Raw genomic sequence first — 19,975 nt, forward strand, 5'->3', positions numbered from 1 at the left:
ATCTCCTGGTGAGTGTTTACTATCCTTCCATCCTGACATTTAACCTCCCTCAAGGTGTTTTGAGCTTGTCTTGTCTTGATCGAATTGTGGAAAGTCTTGTTGTTTTGGTCTCCCACATCTAACCAATGGAGCTTCGATTTCTGCTTTAGAAAGTCCTCTTCTAACTCTGCCACATGGAGCCACTTCTCATACGCAGTAGCTTCCTCATTCATCGCCACCGTATTTGGGTTGGCAAGTGTGTTTTGCTGCTTCTCACAACGGGTGCTATACGCTTCAGAAGCGCGTTTAGATAGATTCCCCAGCTTTTCTCTACCAAGTTCCCTGATCATTGGCTTTAGATTTTTAAGCTTCTTAGAAAACCGGTACATAGCTGAAGTAGAATGGAAGAGCACGTCCGTCGACTCCCAGTACTCCTTCACCATAGGTAGAAAGCTTGGCAACCTTCCTATAGCATTTACATATTTAAACGGTCGTCTGATCTTCTCCACACCCTGAAGGAAGAGAATCTGACACCGCATGTGGTCAGAGCAGCCACCAGGTGCAAACACTGAATATGCATTCGCAAACTTAACCATTGCCACATCGTTTATAAGGACCCTATCAAGCTTCTTACAGATCAATCCTTCTTCTCTTTTATTACACCAGGTGAATAAAGGCCCCTGATACCCCATATCTGAGAGACGACAGTGGAGAGCCATCCTCTGAAAATCCCTCATACCATTCGGAGCTCGAAGCAGACTATCACCCCCCGAGTGCTCTCCCATTTCAAGTATCTCGTTGAAATCCCCCATAATCAACCACGCTTTGTTTTGAAATAGAGGAGAGTCATGATGGTGACATAAATCTTCCCACAGCTGCTTCCTGCCTTCCACCTCATTACTAGCATAGACAAATGTAGAGAAAAACTCTTCCTCGTTTTCCAAAGATACAGAGACAGTGATCAGCTGATCAGTCTTGTATACTGGAGTCAACCGAACAGTGTCTCTCTACAACAACCAAATTCTACCTCCCTGATTGTGCTCGTAGTTGGTCATCGAAGACCAATCCTTAAACACTGAACCCAAAATCCTTCCTGCCTTTCCCTCCTTTACTCTTGTTTCCAAAATACAACCAAACTTCATATCCTTATTGCTGAGCCACTCTTTCATCACGGAATGTTTCAATGGTTTGTTGAAACCGCGCACATTCCAAAAGAAGCTCGACATATTAATGACGGAGGGAAGACCTGGTGCTCCTAGTCACCGAAGTTGCCTTCTGTGACTTAGCTTTCTTCCTTCTGGACCCCCTTGTTGTACTTGGTTCACTTTGTTCATCTACCTCTTGAACAAAGCTTGACTGCTCCTCAACTGCCTTAGCAATAGTGATACCCTCATCGGCTGCCTCGCTTCCCCCATTCGTACTTTCCTTGGATAAGTGAGCCTCTTCATTAGCACACTGGTGGCTTTCATTTGGTATTTCCCCGTCCTCCCATTCTTCTTCAATACTCAAGACTGCGAATTTTGAAGCTGAAATGTGAAGAACCTCTGTCTGATCCTTAGTCGGAGACCTTCCCATTTTCGCAGGTGAGACTAACGCCCAGCTACTCGTCTCATCTGAAGTAACAACTACCTTCCCCCCGCTTGGTTCTCTTCTTTTTGTATATCAGCTTCCAAACTCTTCTCAACTATCCCCCCTTTACTTATATGGGCAAATTCCTCTTTCGAACTCTCCAGCTGCTTAGTTGAAACTAGATCACCTTCAGTCACCTTTTCTAAGTCAGTGCTCAACCCTTTCCCACTGACTTTCTCCTTCACTTTCATCTTACAGACCTCCTCCATGTGTCCACACTTGTCACATAACTTGCATCTGGCAGGGAGCCAGGGAAACTGAAAATCCACCTCAAACTCTTTCCCGTTCTTTGTAAAGTTGATGACTTTGGGGAGGGCCTTAGAGACATCAACCTTAGCAAAGACTTTTGCTTCTTCAAAGTTAGAGCAAGCTAACGTCTCTGGATGTAACTTTACCGGGAAGCCCACTGCACTCGTAATGAACCCGAGACCTTCCCAGGAGAACATATGAAGCGGAACCCTACGGAGATGAACCCACATTGGAATGGACTCCTCTTCCTGCTTTTCTTCCTCCGCCCTCGGAGTCCACTTTGTCACCACCATTGGTACACCTGCGATACTCCACATACCTTTCCTCAGGATCTTCTCCCTGGCTTTTGGATTTGGAACCCTGAACCTCATAGTTGTCGCATTTACTTCGTACACTTCCACCTTCGCAGCAACCTCACCATACTTCCAAATCCTGTTTAAAACCATATGGACCTTAGCAATGTGGGGGGAGATGTCCAGAAACTTTCCGACGACAAAGTCCTCCCACAAAGGAGTTTGATTCGCTAGAGCCTCCTCCGGAATCACCACCGAATGAAGACCATCCTTGTTAGTGGTCTCAACATTGAACTTCTTCAACACCTTTTTGTCTTGGGCAGCAGACACCCAACTCAGCCCAAGCTTCGGAATGGTAGGTAGATCTGACTTCCCCACCGTAGAACCCTCATCGCGAACCTCCGTAGCCATCTTGTCCCTCGTCGGAGTGACAGGAGAACCCGGCGGCGCAGCCGAATCCATCCTCAAAACCCTAGCTCCAATCGCCTCAGAATCGCTCTCTAAAGAGAAAACTCAAAACGGTGCGTATTAACAAGTTGTTTCGGTTAGTGTGCAATGCAACCATAACTCTCTCCATCGTCATCATCGCCAACGAACCTCAGATTAGATTAGGGTTTCTCCTTTCACTAATTGATCTGTACGTACTAGGCATTCTCATATCTCGAATTCTTGACTAGTCATGGAGAATCACCAGAAGCAAACATTGGCTCGTGGCGAAGAGAGTTCTGTCACGGGAATCGATCTTATGAGAGTTGATCAATGCGGGGAGATCGGTGCAACTCAATCTCATGCTCCTCCCGCACCTGCCCCGACGGTGGGTGATGAAGCTGCCCCTGTAAAGCGAAAACGGGGCCGACCTCCGAAGGCGCATGCTAAGACGCCGTTGCAAACTCCACTACCACCGCCGCCAGGGAATGACGACAAGGAAGAAGATGTGTGTTTCATTTGCTTTGACGGTGGAGACCTCGTTCTCTGTGATCGCCGGTGAGTCATTGCCATTTCACAGTGACAATTTTGTTGGATAGTGTTGAGACCTTAACCAACCGGTTAAGTAACTGGTTAATTAGTTGGGTTAGACAGATAGTATGAATAGATAGGGATTAGAGCTTTGGATGATGTTTAACAATGAAGTTTAGCTAGTTACTGGATTTTATATGGTATATGTTTTTACTTTAGTTACTATTTTGGATTACACGCTGGTTAATGCCATAGAGTTACACAATTGGTAAAGAAGCAAGGAGGCAGTGTTAATGATTGTTATTTATGGAGCTTTTAGGTATAATATTTGTGTTATTGATAACTAATATTGATGATGGGTTTGTCTTGTTCATTCAGGAACTGCCCCAAGGCATACCATCCAGCTTGTATTAAGAGAGACGAGGCATTCTTTCGAACAGCTGCTAAATGGAACTGTGGTATGTGGCATACATAGTCCACGATGTTAATTACTATGTTGTATTTGCTGTCAGGGAGTTACATGCCGTCAAATCTTTTAAATGATGACTGATGTTTTGTTTCATTCATTTCAGGTTGGCACATATGCGGTACATGCCAGAAAGCTTCCAGTTACATGTGTTATACATGCATTTTTTCTGTTTGCAAGCGGTGCATTAAAGATGTGCCGACTATGTGATTGTGAGGGGTAACATGGGTCTTTGTGGCACATGTATTAAGCCTATAATGTTACTCGAGAAAGTTTCCCAAGGAGATAATGAAGCGGTAAGACATTCCTTCACAATATATAGTTTCCATTCAATGCTTTGCCGCAAATTTTGCTCAGGCCAATTGAAATTTTACCAACCCGCCATATTTACCTTAAGAGAGCTATAGTTTGTTAATTTTGTTTGGCCTTTTCATCTCGTTTGATTGCTCTTTTATTAAGAAACCAGGGATTTCTTCAAAGTGATCAAAATCAATCGTAGTGTTGCCATGCACATGACACTATTGGCACAATAGGTAATGTCGTAGCAATCAGCCACAAGCCAAAATCATGGAGTTGTAGAGATTTGGGGTTTGATTGATTAGAATCATATATTACGAGAGACTAAGGGGATGATGAGAGTTTTCCAAATTTGTAGTTATGTGTTTCGTATTCAATAAGCTCTTGCAAGAGCACTAGGGTATGTTGGGTTTGTTTCTAAGTAATTTGGTGAAACTAAGGAAAAGAGTTACATCCTTGTTTTGGGAGAAAAATTTATACTTAGTTACCATAATGTGTGCTGGTCATAATTGTTTTCCTTGTTTTCTAGGTTAAGGTTGATTTTGATGACAAGCTCAGTTGGGAGTATCTGTTCAAGGTATATTGGCTTTGCCTGAAGGAAGAGCTTTCTCTAACAGTCGACGAGCTTACTAGAGCAAATAATCCTTGGAAGGTGGTTCCTTACGTTGCTCCTAAAGTGGAGTCACAAAATGATCACACCCGTAACAGAGCTTATTCTGCAGACAATTCAGCTGTAGATGTAGCAGTGAATGGAACAAAAAGAAGAAGGACTAGTGATTCCCCCACCTTACCCAGCAAGTTGGATACAAAGAATCCAAGTAATACCTTAAAGAAGCTTCCTGGAGATACAAGCTGGGCAACAAAAGAACTCCTTGAGTTTTTGTCGTTCATGAGAAATGGAGATACATCGGTTCTTTCTCAGTTCGACGTGCAGGGTCTTCTGCTTGACTATATCAAGAAAAAAGACCTTAGGGATCCTGTTCAGGAGTCTCAAGTTATCTGTGACCAAAAGCTTGTGAAGTTGTTTGGAAGACAGCGAGTGGGTCACTTTGAAATGCTTAAGCTTCTTGAGTCTCACTTCCTTATTCAAGAGAAACCGAAAGATGAGAAAACGAAAAACGGGGAAACTGCTCATGCTGTTCATGACCCACCGGTTAGGGATAGAAGACGGAAGATGCGTAAGAAAACTGATGGCGGAGTACAAAACGAAAACCTGGATGCGTATGCAGCGATTGATGTTCACAATATCAACCTGATTTATTTGAGACGTAAATATTTAGAGACTCTACTTGATGATATCAACATCCTATCTTTCTAAATATTGCTTGTTAACCTCTCTTTCTCTCTCTGTGCTCATGAATAAAATGTTAAAATCCTATCTACTAATAAGGTAAGGTAACCTAGTAATTATGTTTCATGTTTGTATCTTTAATGTACTTATAACTGTGCTTTTCAGGACGAGATGTTTGTTTTGGTGGTGTCAGGGTGACATCTTGAAGACGGGAGCAACACTGCAAGCCATGAGAATCAATGAGGTAGGTCAATTTAACAAAGCAAATATCACTCGTATAAATATTAAAGCTCCCCTTGATCATAGTTCCTTATTGGACTCTTTCTTGCTTCGTATTTACGTTTTGCTGATGTAGGCTCTGGAAACTGATATAGTAAAGTTCAAGCATCTCCGGGATCGGGCTAGTGAGAAGGGTCGTAGAAAGGAATATCCTTTTTGAGATTATTACCCTACTAATTAATATCCATCGCACTTCGCTTACATTTATTTCCCTTTGCATATGACATTTATTTCCCTTGGATTTTGCTGGTTATAGAGTCTGTCAACATGTCGTTGATGAAATAGTTCCTTGAAGAGGATGATTTAGTTTGTTTAGTATACAACTTGACGGTTTTCCATTTAGATGTTTGGTTTGCGTTAACTTGAAAGTGAAAGATACTTTTACAGTGATTGCATGGAAAGTTCACGTCCTTGATTTCTTAACCATCTTCAACGCTTAGAGAGTGTGTAGAAAAGCTAGGGCTTCTAGAATCACCTGAGGAACGCCAGCGGCTTCTGCAGGAAGTCCCAGAAGATCCAAGCATGGATCCCAGTCATGCATCAGCAGAAGATGCAGGGTTGGGTACGAGGAAACAAGGTCTCTCACCTTAACCTAGGATGTGAAAAAGCTACTTTTTCATTATCTTACGAAAATTCCTGATTGCTGGATGCTGTTTACAATCTCCTACATTTTCTATTTGCAGATAATCACATAAAGGCACAAAGTAAAGGCCCGAAGAAAAAAGGAGATACCCTGGACAGCTTGGGAAATAATGCGCAGAAAAAGTATGATGCTCCAGTGTTGCGAAGCAGAAATGCAGTGCATGCTACCAATAAGGATGATTGTTCCAAGGTCCGCGACAGCTCATCCGATAACCAGGTTTGACCATACCTCCTACTCTGTTCCCAACGTATGGTTTCATGTCATATAAAAATCTTATGGGTTTTGCAGGTAACTGGTAAAGATGACGAGGAGAATGAAATATGGCATTATCGAGATCCAACAGGAAAGATCCAGGGACCGTTTTCTATGGTGCAGCTCCGCAGATGGAAATCTAGTGGCCATTTTCCTCCTTATCTTAGGATATCGAAAGCGCATGAGAACCAAGACGAGTCTGTGCTTCTGACTGACGCTCTTGCCGGACGGTTTGATAAAGCAACTACTTTGCCAAACTCCTCTTTGCTTCCCCAAGAACCAAGACCTTCTCCGCATGACTCTGGAAGCACTGGCGTGGATGTGAACGGTCTTCAAACGAACTCGATCGACGCCAGTTAGCACCAGTGCAACCTCCTCTTCGTCCTCTACTGTCGGTGCCCTTGCTAACGATACAAAAGAGAAACAAGTTGTGACTCTTGCACCTTGCTCTGCAAAGGTGGAGGATGGTAGTTCTGTTCGTCCCCAGCCTCAAGTTAGTTGTCCAGCATCAACGTCTGTGGTTCCAGGACATGTGGTTGCTCCTGCCGTAAGAGAAACTTCAGGAACTGATCAGTCCAGTGCTGTTCGCGCAGATGTTAAGGCTGTACAAGATGGAGCAATTGTTAGTTCTGTTCATGCACCAAACCTAAATCAAGAAATCCATTTCCCTAGTCCCACACTTAAGTTAAGCCCTGAAGACTTGGAAGCTCAAGCGGCAGAGACTATTCAGTCTCTATCTTCATGTGTTCTGGTCAACGGACCATCTGGTGTCACATGGGGCACCACCACCACCACAACTACCACCGATGCGGCTACCACCACTTCAAGTGTTTTGGTCACTGGAGGACAGCTTTCTCAAGTAACACAGCAGAATGCTGTTGATTTAGGTTCACCGTCTGTCAAGCCAATTGATTTGGCAACTGGTCATGCCACAGCAACTCAGACATCAGATAACACTCAAGTGGTTCACTCATCTGGGTGGCCGGCCATTGTGGCTGACCCTGACGAGTGTGATGAATCAGTTTCAGATCTGTTAGCCGAAGTTGAAGCAATGGAGCAGAACGGTTTGCCATCCTCACCCACCTCAACATTTCACTGCGATGTAGATGATGATTTGACAAAAGCGCCAGAAAAGGATTTCTTTAACCCTGTGGCACGCATGTCCCTCGCATCTGAAACATGCAGAATGGATGTTTCTCATCCGAGTATTCCTGACAATGTCGCTGCCGGAAAAAACTCAATGGACACAGAAGCAAAAGACCACACTCTCTTTAGCCACTGTGGAACCGCTGGTCCGGAGCTCCTGCTCTTTACACCGCCAGCACCAGCTTCAATAAGTCAAAACCTGACTCTAACGACAACAACTCTTAGACTGGGATCAGAAACCTCAGCTGAAGCTGGATCGGTTGAAAGGTGTTCCAAGTCGGTCTCCGGAGTTGGTTTCGAACCGAGCCCTAGGTCATCGTCATTATCATCATCATCACATGAATCAGCCCGTGGAAACACCGAGCGCAGTTCACGTGGGAATGGAAGTCAGCAAAGGAGAACCGGTGGAAACAGCAGAGACCGGCAATGGTGGAACAACGGTCACAATAGTAGCTTCAACAACAGTCACAATTGTAGCTTCAACAACAGTCATAAAAATAGGCAATGGCCATGCAACAGTAGCCATGGGTGTGATCATGGATCAGGTTCGCACACAGCTCATCCGCCCAAAGGGCTGAAAATATGTAAATTCTATGAGAGTGGGTACTGCAAAAAGGGTGCTTCTTGTAGTTTTTGGCACCCCTGATTCTCATTTCTTGTATTTTGTATTTATTTGTTTATTAACACATCTCGAACATCCTTTTAGGAACACCAAAGTTTTTTTTTTTAACTCCAATACATCTTTTATTATACTGATGATCTAATCTGATCAGAATGTAACAGATGAGTTATAAAGTTTGGGACATAAAAATGAGAAACAAACAGCATATTGTCAGATAATCTATATTTTCCTAAGCAATCTGCAACTTGATTCCCATCTCTTCCAATCCATCTGAATGAAACTGCTTCAAACTTTTGCTTCCACCAATTAATGTCTCGTATCCAATTATAGGCAGCAAAGTGTATCTTTTCATTATTGAGGATGTTGATCATCTTACTGCAATCACTTTCAAACTCAACCTTTCGATATCCTTGACTCCAGCCACGTTGCATAGCAATAATTAGTGCTTGCATTTCACTCTCTAATGCATTAGTAGCATATTTTCCAACAGCCTGTCCAGCCCCTCTATACGTTCCATTTGAATCTCTGAATACCCATCCTGCCGAGCTTGTATTTTGTTGATGTGAGTAGGCACCATGTACATTACATTTGATCTATCCTTGTGAAGGATTCTGCCATATCTTTGTGTTGGTTGTCCGTTCATTCCCAGGATCAGCTCTTATAATATCATTACTATAGGCTTTCCATTCACTAGCATCTCTTTGAGCTTGTTGTAGAATTCTCTCCCAGTAAATCCCTTTATGTTGAAAGATCAGTAGATTACGACTCTTCCATATTCTTCAAAGTATCCAAATTGGAATATTCAGAAAATGTGTGAGCCGTGTTGAAGATGAGTATTGTAGACAGGCATCAATCTTCTCCTCAAAAGTAGCTGATGAACTATTTATGATGTTACTTGAGATACCAGCTCTTCTCCAAATTTTCTGAGCATATGGGTAATCAAAAAATATATGTTTTTCTGTTTCCAGCTCTAAACAACATCTCCTACACTGTCCGTCTCTGACTATGTGTCTCTTCTCTAGATTTGAGCCCGTAGCCAAAGACCTTGACGTCATCTTCCATAGAAAATGTTTCAATTTCGTCGGAGTATCTATTTTCCAAACCCTCTGTTTGATATTCTCAACACCATAGATAGCATGTCCTCCTTCATATTCTGGTAAATGAGTTGCCAACCAGTAACCAGACTTCACAGTATATAAACCACTATCATTATAATTCCATCCCAATAAGTCCACCTCTGCCTTCGAACTGAGCTTTATAGATAGTATCTTTGCAACATCCTCTGGATGTACTTCATTATTGATTTTATCAGCATTCCAATGTCCTCCTCCTTGTACAAAATCTTGTTCTAGATCATCCAGCATTCCACCATTCCTAGATCGTGGTGGTCTTGGCGGATGCTCAGGAAGCCACAGATCAAGCCACATACGAGTAGTATTTCATTTTCCCAATTACAATTCTCATCCCCTTGTTGAGTAGTTCCTTTCCAAACATCAGTGATTTCCAGGCATAAGAAGCTTTTGTCTTAACCCTTGCTGTTAATATTGTACTATCTGGAAAGTATCTTGCCTTTAAGATCGTTGCCATTAAGCAATTCGGATTCTGAAGTATTCTCCAAACTTGCTTAGCTAATAGGGCTTGATTAAAGGATTCCAAATCTTTAAAACCCAGACCTCCTTCTCTCTTTGGTTTGCAGACACGTTCCCAAGCATACCAATAAAGTCCCTTATTCTCTCCATTTCCCCACCAAAATCTTGCCAAAATACTATTAATATTCCCACAGATTTCTTTCGGAAGTCTGAAAATATTCATAGAGAATATTGGCATAGCAAGAGCTATAGATTTAAGAAGAACCTCCTTCCCACCATGGGACAGATATCTCTGTTTCCATCCTTGAGTAACTGCTTTTACCTTATCCGTTATGTATGCAAACATATCAGCCTTCCTATTGCTAGTCTGTTTTGGAAGCCCCAAATATTTACCAATACCACCAACATTATGTATCTGTAATATGTTCCTCATCTTGCTCTGAGTATCAGATGATACCTTCTTTCCAAAAGTAATTGAGGATTTTTTGTAATTGATGGCTTGACCCGAAACCTTCTCATACATACCAAAGATTTTCTTGAGCTTGTCTGCTGCTTTTTTGTTTGCGAGAGTAAAGAACAGAGAATCATCTACAAAAAGTAAATGATTCACCGCTGGAGCTTGCATTGCAACCTTAATTCCCAGTAGACTCATGTCTTCCATGGCACGATTCACTAGATGGGACAGAGCTTCTGCACATAAGATGAAAAGATAATGAGACAATGGGTCTCCCTGCCTTAATCCTCTTTGTGGGATAATCATGCCTTCAGGAGAACCATTAATGAGCACCGAGTAGTTAACAGACGTTACACATTCCATTATCCATCGTATCTATTCTTCATCAAATCCCATTCTGACCATTATCTCTCTTAGAAAACTCCATTCCAAGCGGTCATACGCTTTCGTAACATCTGTCTTTATGGCCATGTAAGACTTTGATTGTCTCTTTGTAGCTTTCAGAGAGTGGAAAATCTCATGAGCCACTATGATGTTGTCTGTAATCATTCTATCTGGAATGAAAGCTGTCTGATTTTCTGTTATGATGCTCCCAAGATGTCTCTTTAGCCGATTAACTAATATTTTGGAGATCACCTTGTATGATACATTACATAAAGCTATTGGTCTGAAATCTGAACTGAGACATACCAGTAGGTGGATAAACTTTCGGAATCAGACACAGATTTGTATGATTGAGATGTTCATCCAGCTTGCCATTTTTTAAAAACTATGTTATTTCTTTCAGAAGTTCGGGCTTGAGATCTTCCCAAAACTGATGATAAAATATTGCAGTGAAGCCATCTGGTCCTTGTGTTTTATGAGGTCCTATATCAAAAAAAGCTTGTTTGATTTCCTCTTCTGTTACTCATTGTGTTAAATCCTCATTCATACTGAATGAAATCCTTGACTGAAACCCTGTAAAGACCTCATCATACAGATTCTGATCAATTGGTGAAGAAGCATATACATTTTCGAAGTATTTGACAGCTACTTCTATCCAAACATCATTTTACATGATAAAGACCTCTCTGTCCAACCCATGAAAACCTATCACCGATGCTTCTTATATCCATAAAATCACAAATCCGCATCATGATTTTAAAGTTGATGAAAGAAGCTTCCGGTTTCACTCTCCCACCTTCTTTCTCATGGTTACCTCGAATATCATTAAAATCTCCCAAAGCAAACCATGCTTGATGTTGTCTTCCAAGACTAACTCTCTGTAGATGTTCCCAAGTATGATGTCGTAAAGCCGGGTTGGGGTGACCATACACAAATGAGAAATAGAAAGGATTTTCATTAATTCTTCCAACTTTACAATCAACTAGATTAGGAGAGGAACTAATAACTGAAAGATATACATTCGACTTCCAAAAGACAACTAAACCCCCACTGGAACCATTAGGAGGAACCGTAACATAAGAAAGGAAACCTAACTGAGCACCTACATCCCTGAAGTAATCATCTTGTTGTTTTGTTTCTGAGAGGCATATGATGTCCATGAGATACTTGTGATTGATCTCCTTAAGGCGTCGAACTGTCGAGTCAATGCCTAGACCTCGACAGTTCCAACAGAGTGTTCTCATGTTGGGAGAGGTGGTTCTGGGCCCACCATGCCTCTCTGTTCATCACTTGGATCTCCCATTTCATTCTCAGAATCATCATTGTCTCCAGCACTTGAAGGAAACCTCTTCCTCTTTGTCGTTTGTGTACCGCTTGACTCTCCTTGAAAAAACTTTGATGCGCTGACATTCCCATCAGTTAGCCATGCCTTCCTCTTAATTCCAATCTAATAATCTGACGTTCCAATCTTATGGACAAGGTATGGATAGTAATCATCTTCATCGCAGACTTCATCTGTGAACATCGTGCGCTTGCCTGCCCCACTCCAAAGCTCCTCATCATCTGCTTCTTCTTCTTGCATCTCAATGTTCCTCTCATATGCCTCCTCTTTTGGATCTGCCTCTGCCTCTCCCTCATCTCCTTGTGCTGCCTCTTCATTAATCTCTTCGATGATAACACCCTGGTTTTGTGGTATCTCGACGTCATCATTATCACCTTCACTGTCATCATCTTCATCACCATCTCTAGGGCCCCTGTTCTGTATAAACAGGCTCCAGAATCATGTGTTAACATACCACAGATCTCGCAGAAACCTCGAAGCCGCTCATATTGAAACTTCAGCAAGGTGTTAACTCCCAATTGGAATTGAAAATTCCTCTGGAACTTCAAAGGGTGAGAGACATCCCAATTGATCCGAACACGAACAAACTCCAAACGTGCTCCTGATTCTTCATTGTAATCCATCTGGATGTATTGCCCCATGTTGCGAGCAATATTCACTATCACTTCACGATTCATGTACTGCAGAAGGATCCCACGAATTTGGATCCAGAACGGAATGAAGTTAAGCAGCGCCATATCCATAAGAGGAGTCCATCTCTGCAGGACTAGCATACTATCCGCATAGGACCAAGGACTCCGCCTGAGAACTGTCTCCATTGCTTCTTTCAAAGGGAAAACAAATTGGAATCTCCTGCCTTCAATGGTTCGACCACGAACAATCCCTTCTAGACCCTAGTTACGAGGCATTGTAGATACAATCGCACGGAGGTTCTGACGTCGGGGCATGACCAGTCGACCCACCAGAATGAAGCGGTTTTCTTCTGCTGCTTGTTGAATCACCGCCGCTGGTAAGACAAAAGGGGCATCATTAACCCCCAAATCAATGTCTTGGAAGGCCCTTTGAATGTTATCAGCCATCTCTAGAATCGGTAGAAGAGAGAAATGGTATATTAAGATTTTTCTGAGAAGAAAGGATAATCTCAATCGCATAAACCCTAATCCGTGAATTGGGTATATAAATACCTGAAATCCCCAAAATTTGGGATTGACCACTTCATCACGATAGATCGTGTCATCTATCATGGGAATAACTGACATCGTGGAGAAATCAACGGGGAAAAACTCCTCTCTGTCACTAAATTCATCTCGAACCACCAAGAAAGTGGCAAGTAATTGATGGAAAAATAATTGTAAACCAATAGCCTTTAGAATCGCCATTCAAGGTTCAAATTCTTATTTTTTCTCTTTTTTTAATCACGATGTTAAGGCAAAACAAATGAAATTCATTTATAAGACGAGTGACTGATATACAAAGAAGTGATCAAGACAAGTAACAAGTCCATATTTAAAATTTGCAAGTATAAGACAAATATCAAATCTAATTTTTTTGATAAAAACACTAGGTGTTTTTTCTGCAATATGCGTAGCGATAAAAAAAATAATTTAAATTGTATTTAAAAATAAAAATTTGTTAATATTTTAGATTTTATTACTTTTAAACCAATATTTTAATATAAATACTAAACACTAATTTAATTTAACATAGAATTAAGATAAAATAAGTAATTTGATTTATTTAAAATTATATTTAAGTTATATTTAAAATTATAATTTAGATAGATTTTTATTTATTTATCGGTGGTCGGTGGTGACGAACGCGGTGGCTATGGATCCTCACGTTATCCAAATCACGGATCTTTTATGTGACTCCAACAAGGCATCGATGGATCTTCTACGGTGAGACTTCATAACTGGTGTGGTTAACGGCTCCGGGATGAACGTGGATTAGTGGTGGCTCCGTCGTCACGAGCATAGGAAGTGACATCACGGCGGTGCTCCGATGATGACAATAATGCAGAAGGTTGGTGTTGTGACCGTAACGGCGACGATCACGGCATGGCTCTCCTGTGGACTGTGATGACTCATGGAGGCGGTGGCTTGCGATTCTTCTCTTCTCTGAACCAAGACAGTACAAGCGGAGAAGGTGATATAGTGGAAGAAATGAAGGTGGTGCAACAATGGTGGTTTCTCTTCTAATAAACATGACGGCTCCACAAAAGATGACATCACCGATTATTATTTCATTAGGTTAATAACTGCACACACACGTGCTTAAGTAATCGGTAGATTTAATTGGTAGAAAATAAACCAAACCGGTTTAGTGAACTGGGTCGGTAAAGGTTCATTAAGAACCAACATAACGTCAAGCACCAATGAACTTTGTAGGTCAGTAAACTTCACCGTTAAATTTCAATGTTGGTCAGGTTATATTTTTTGTTTTGTACAATGTAATATCGTTGGTAAGCTTAGCTGAATTCGTTGTTCATTAAGCGAACAATAAATAAGCTTGTACCATGTGAAGTCTTTTTTTATCTTAATTACTAGTGGTATGCGCGCGGATTATTTGTCATTTGTGCTATTGACATTTGTATATTGTTCTGCAGAAATCTTGTTATATTTGTAACGTATTATATGTATTTGATATTGGGATGGATGCGATAATATTGTATTAGTGTGCTGCGATATATTAATATAAGTAGTTGAAACTATAATCATCTTCGACATGTGTATAGTTTTTTGTTGACCTATTGTGTTAACTAATGTATTGAATAAATATTCAGAGTATGAAATAAAATCGTTTGAGTAAGAGGAGAGATGTAACTAAATTTTGTGGTGGTGTCAAAATATTTTATAATTTTCTTTGTCATACATAGACGAATAGAATAATTGTTTTTGGGTAGTATATAGTAGGTGTTGGACTTTGGGTAATATATGGCTCTTAGTCTTTCACCATGTTAGTTGGGGATCTGTTCTCTTGGTGTCCTCCTCCAATTCACTAGTGTTTCGAGGCTGTTGCCAGCTGCCCCCGTTGAAACCATCTGGAGCCATTTCCAGTGAGTGTTCGTCTGAACTGTCATGCTCTGATATTCTCTTGACTCATCTCGGTGATTGAAAAGCGGTTTGTAGAGACACTAAATGTTGTTTTGTATTCTAGTTTATGTATTATTTTCACAGCTAGACTTTCTTTTTTAGCTTTGAAATTAATTTTAGTTTCTTATGGGCTTTTAAAATAAAAACTTTTTTGCAGTCCTTAAGAACATAATGGCTTTATAGCAAATTCTAGTTCAATCGTAAGTCGTAACCAAAGTTTAATTATAGTAATGATATTTACATTCTTAGCAAAAAAAAGTTCTCGGTTTTTGAAGCATTATTCTAAAACTAAAAAGTAATTGAACACGTAATAAATAAAGTACATGAATTCACTTATTTTCTTATTGAGATAACTTGTTTTCGAACTCGTACTCCATGCAATGTATCTCATTTTTAGGTTTTTTTATTTTGTTCTATTTTTTTTATAAAAAAATTGGGAGGTTAATGATTAATATTGTTAATTTCATGTTTTACTACTCCATTCTGTAACTATAGTACTTTTAAATTTGATTGTACTTGTTTTTTTATGTTTTTAGTTTGCTATGTGGAACTCTGTTTGGGTGGTGGATTTGGTTTAGTTTAGAGAATTTAGTAACATGGTTCTATTGATATGATCCAATAGTGCTATTTTAAGGAGCTTCTGAATTTTACTTTCTTCTTCCATATCCAACAAAAGATAGGATGATTACTTGCAGTGGTTAATTAGCTGCTGGATTAATCAATTGTCTTGGTGTCGTCGTGATTTATGAATGCTGTTTTTTTTGTGAGTCGCTAGTTTTGTACATAATTTTATGTGGTGATATTTAGATATCACCTTTAATATTATGTCAGTATATTTTTGTCAATTGTAAATGTATTTTTTAACTACGACTGAATTTTGTGAGTAATTTATATATATATAATTTAATTAGTAATTCTTCCATCATTTCTTTTTTAGTCTAAGCTAAAGTTTGGTGGTAAAGAGAAATAAATTCATAAGATTTATTCTTCTTTATTTTGATTGGTTTTGGTTTGATGAAACTTTTAAAAATTTAATATTGTTTGGATGGCATAATGTTGTAAAGCAGATGAGTAACATTCATGTTTTCTAACTCGTATTCCATGCAATGTTTCTCATTTTTAGGTTTTTATTTTGCTATATTGTTTTAAAATATTTAAGAGGTTAATGATCAATATTGTTAATTTCATGTTTTTCTACTCCATTCCCTAAGTATAGTACATTTTAATTTGATTATACTTGTTATTTATGATTTTAGTTTGCTTCGCAGAAATTTGTTTGGGTGGTGGATTTGGTTAGGTTGAGAGCATTTAGTAACGTAGTTCTAATGATATGGCCCAATCGTGCTATTTTAAAGAGCTTCTGAATTTTATTACCATCTTCCATATTCAACGAAATATAGAATGATTATTTGGCAGCAGTTAAGTAGCTGCTGGACAAATCCATTGTTTTGGTGGTGTCGTGTTGGTGTTGGGTTAATCCATTGTTTTGGTGTCGTCGTGATTTATGAATACTGTTATTTTATGAGTCTCCAATTATTTTTACATATTTTTATGTGGTGATATTTAGATATCTCTTTTAGTGTTACGTAAGTTTGTCAATGTTAAAGGTATTTTGTTAAGTACAACTGATTTTTGTGAGTAATTAGTAATTCTTCCATTATTTTTTTAGTCTAAGCTAAAGTTTTGTGGTTAAAAAGAAAAATAAATTCATAATATTTATTCTTCTTTATTTTGATTGGTGTTGGTTTGATGAAATGTGGAAATAAATAATTACATAAATAAATTATTATGTATTTTATTAAATCATCATTTCTGACACTAATTGATGTCAAAATTTTGTTTGGATTGAAAGTAAAATATTGATTACGAAAAATGTGTTGTTATATTTTTTTAATAAATTTAATATAAATAATAAGGGAATTTTTTAGGTAAGATAGCAATTTGTTTGTAAACATGATTGTTCCCTTTGCTTTTTTGTAATTTTTTACTTGTTCCTTACTTTGGAGTTCATAATCATCAAGATCAAAGCTCAGCGGCTTCTTTGTCTAGAATATATTTATTATTCTCTAACTGAAATCTCACAACCTTTGTGGCTTTTGACCTTCTTTCTCAGTCAGAAGCTTTGGCATATATTTTTCTTCGAAGTTAGGGATTTGACAATCCTGATGGCTCTATGCAAGCAAGTAAATGGCTTTTGCTTGACGAAAAAAAATTAAAGGCTTTTGCTTGTAGTACGTTATCGCATGTTTCTTGAGTTCTGTTGAAGCATTTAGCTAAAGAATCCATCTTTTTCTTATACTTGGGTATATGTTTATTATCATGATTCAAATTATCCTGTGACAATAGATAATATAGCAGTTTCCCAGTGACGACAATAGTAATTTATATTAGAATCTCTGTGACCATGAAAGCTAATACAACTGTTAGAATTCAACACAGGGTTTGAGAAGAAAAATATTTAAACATGATGAGCCTGTGTGTGTTTTAATGTATGACATGATCCCTCCCTCCATAACCTTCCTGCCAATAATATTTTTACATTTAATCAGCACAATTTAGTAATCCAAATCATGGAAGTTGGATAGTTCTAAAATGGAATTACTCTCGCACATGTATCCTCATCCCCAACATTCTCACATTCGTAGTAATATCTAACTGCTCCAGTTTCCGATCCATCCAAGTCTTATTGAGAGAAGAAGCTGTGGTTTTTGGTTCACAGGATCTTCAGCTCCTGCTTCCGCCTGAAAGCACATAACAAAAAATTTTTCTAATTTTGGGGAACCTCTCTGGATCAGTGACTGCAGAGCAGGTTGTCTTTATTAGTCACTTGTTGAAACATATATTGTTTAATCAAATTTTTTTATCTAATTAACAAACTGAAGCAAGAAGACTCATCGGGCCAAGTGACCACAAAATATGTTGATACCATAAAACTAACAGAAAATAATTGAAGAGAAAAGGACAATTTCATCGATTATACTAACTTGGCGGAGATATTCAAGAACAATTTCGTTGATGACTTTGTTTCCCACTTAGGTCAACGATGTTGAAAACATCCATGAACCAGCCAGCCACCGTATAAATCTCAGCTATTTAGAAAATGGGAATTAAACCGGTAGAGAGTGTGTTACCAAAAAAAAAAAAAACGGTAGAGAGTAAACAAATATATAATAAAATACTGAGGTTTGTAGATTCGTTTTTTACCTTTACACGACATGATAATTGTGAGGAATGAAATGATGAATTTCCTGGATCCAAACTAACATACTTATAGCAGATTCACCGATCGAGTGGAAGAAAGGAGGGCTGCTCTGAATGGGAAGTCGTGGAAGGAGTGGGGAGATGTAGTTAATAAGACTGTTTATGACTGATTCCGTTACATAAAGTTTGATCGGATGGGATGGATTCCAAAGGGTTACGGCGACTGATTCCAGGAGATGCAGATTCCGATTACAAAAAAAAAGCTCTAGACCAACTCGGTCCAGGATGCTGATACAGTTAAGGGCCCAATAAAAAGAGTAGTTTCAACGAAAACACAGAATTGAAAGTTGTATGATAGCTTGCCACGTGTCGTAATTTAGAACATAGAGTGTTGAAGTGGCGCGGAACCTTTCTAGTTAACTTTATTATTATATATATATAGATAGATACTCATTGTATAAAGTAAACCATGAAAGTTAGAAGCATTAACACTCATCTTTATACTCATTGTAGGTAGGGGAAGATTAGACGTGATGTGTGATTATCATTGCTTACTTGCAATAAGCAATATTGTCAGTTTAAGTTGTGAATGTGAAAGATATGAAGATTAGTTAGAGCTCCTAGAATTATACGATTACAATATATTGTTTGTCATAAGGATAGACAAAATCGGGTTTTGTGTGGTGTTTTAATTTAATAAGAACTATAAAATAATAAATCACTTTATTATCATTGTTTTTTTCGTATGTTGTTTCAGATTTATTTTATAATTAAAACTCATTTTTACACTTAAGTTTAAGTTAATATTTGTATTTTATAGTCATGGTACATAGATGAATTGTTATAAACTTTGTACTTAGGATTTGATAAAATACTATATCTAAACGTTTAAACTGAACACAACCCGAAATAAGAAACTAAATGAAAAGTAAAAAGAAATGAAAGTCAAATACACCAATCGAGTCAATGACAAAGAAATGAAAGGGAGTATCCGTGAACTTATGAAGTTGAAGTCTATGACTCAACATGGATCAATTAAATTAAGAATATGATGATAATAGAAAGATCAATGGACAAAGGCATTGGTACACGTCCGAGTGGTACACATCCGTGTAGTAAGACACCGGATCATAGTCTCATAACCTGAGATCATTAATTCATAGTATCATGCTCGGAATATTGTCCATGAGTATGCTTAGTTTGTCCGACCAAAGCATAAGAACAGTCGATGGTAGACGATCACGTCTAGACCATGTACACGTTTTGCAAAAGGATCCATGCATACATGATTTGCAAAAGATTCGAGGACAATGTGGTTCACATTTATTAGCTCATCTATTTCAATAAGATACACGATGTCAAAGGACATGAGAAAGGACCTAAGAGGTCGAAGTGGTCTAATTACGGTACAGAAATAAAACTGGCCGATTCCTCACCTGCATGTTCAGGACAGTTCACACATCTGATGCGTAGACTAAAGAAATTCCACTGAGGTTCACATCAGGGGGAGTAGTGCGTGTTGTACTCTTTTTTCTTCATCATGGTTTTGTCCTACTGAATTTTCCTGATAAGGTTTTAATGAGACAACATAAAGCGCATTACAATTCCTGAATGGTTATGGCATCCAAGGGGAGTGTTATAAATCAATTGGTGGATGTCCATAACTGGCCCGGTCTATAACCGGTCCATACAGAGAGAGACGGCCCAACTCTACAGAGAGAGAGAGTTGGCCACGGCAAGGAGAGAGAGAGAGAGGGCTTGGGGAAAAAGGAAACCGTCTTTCATTTTACTTGTAATTGTTATCTTTTCA

At 39.1% G+C, this 19,975-nt stretch overlaps 1 long non-coding RNA gene and 3 pseudogenes across 2 annotated transcripts; 1 reads left to right on the forward strand and 3 right to left on the reverse strand.

Moving 5' to 3' along the window:
- Positions 1 to 2,706: 2,706 nt before the first annotated feature.
- Positions 2,707 to 8,237, forward strand: LOC106333857 (annotated as a pseudogene).
- A 3,233-nt stretch (positions 8,238 to 11,470) lies between these two features.
- On the reverse strand, positions 11,471 to 13,288 carry LOC106344185 (annotated as a pseudogene).
- Positions 13,289 to 13,857: 569 nt separating this feature from the next.
- Positions 13,858 to 17,250, reverse strand: LOC106333867 (annotated as a pseudogene).
- An 80-nt stretch (positions 17,251 to 17,330) lies between these two features.
- Positions 17,331 to 18,465, reverse strand: LOC106295932. 2 transcript variants are annotated; one of them, XR_001261086.1, is made up of 4 exons: positions 18,169 to 18,465; positions 17,949 to 18,053; positions 17,575 to 17,705; positions 17,331 to 17,484 (listed from the first exon to the last, which is right to left on the reverse strand). It is a non-coding gene; the product is annotated as an uncharacterized LOC106295932 (long non-coding RNA). The 2 variants fall into 2 exon arrangements; XR_001261083.1 differs by lacking the exon at positions 17,949 to 18,053.
- Between the last annotated feature and the right edge of the window lie 1,510 nt (positions 18,466 to 19,975).

This window comes from Brassica oleracea, chromosome C1 (assembly GCF_000695525.1).
Source record: "Brassica oleracea var. oleracea cultivar TO1000 chromosome C1, BOL, whole genome shotgun sequence".
Lineage (NCBI taxonomy): Eukaryota > Viridiplantae > Streptophyta > Magnoliopsida > Brassicales > Brassicaceae > Brassica > Brassica oleracea.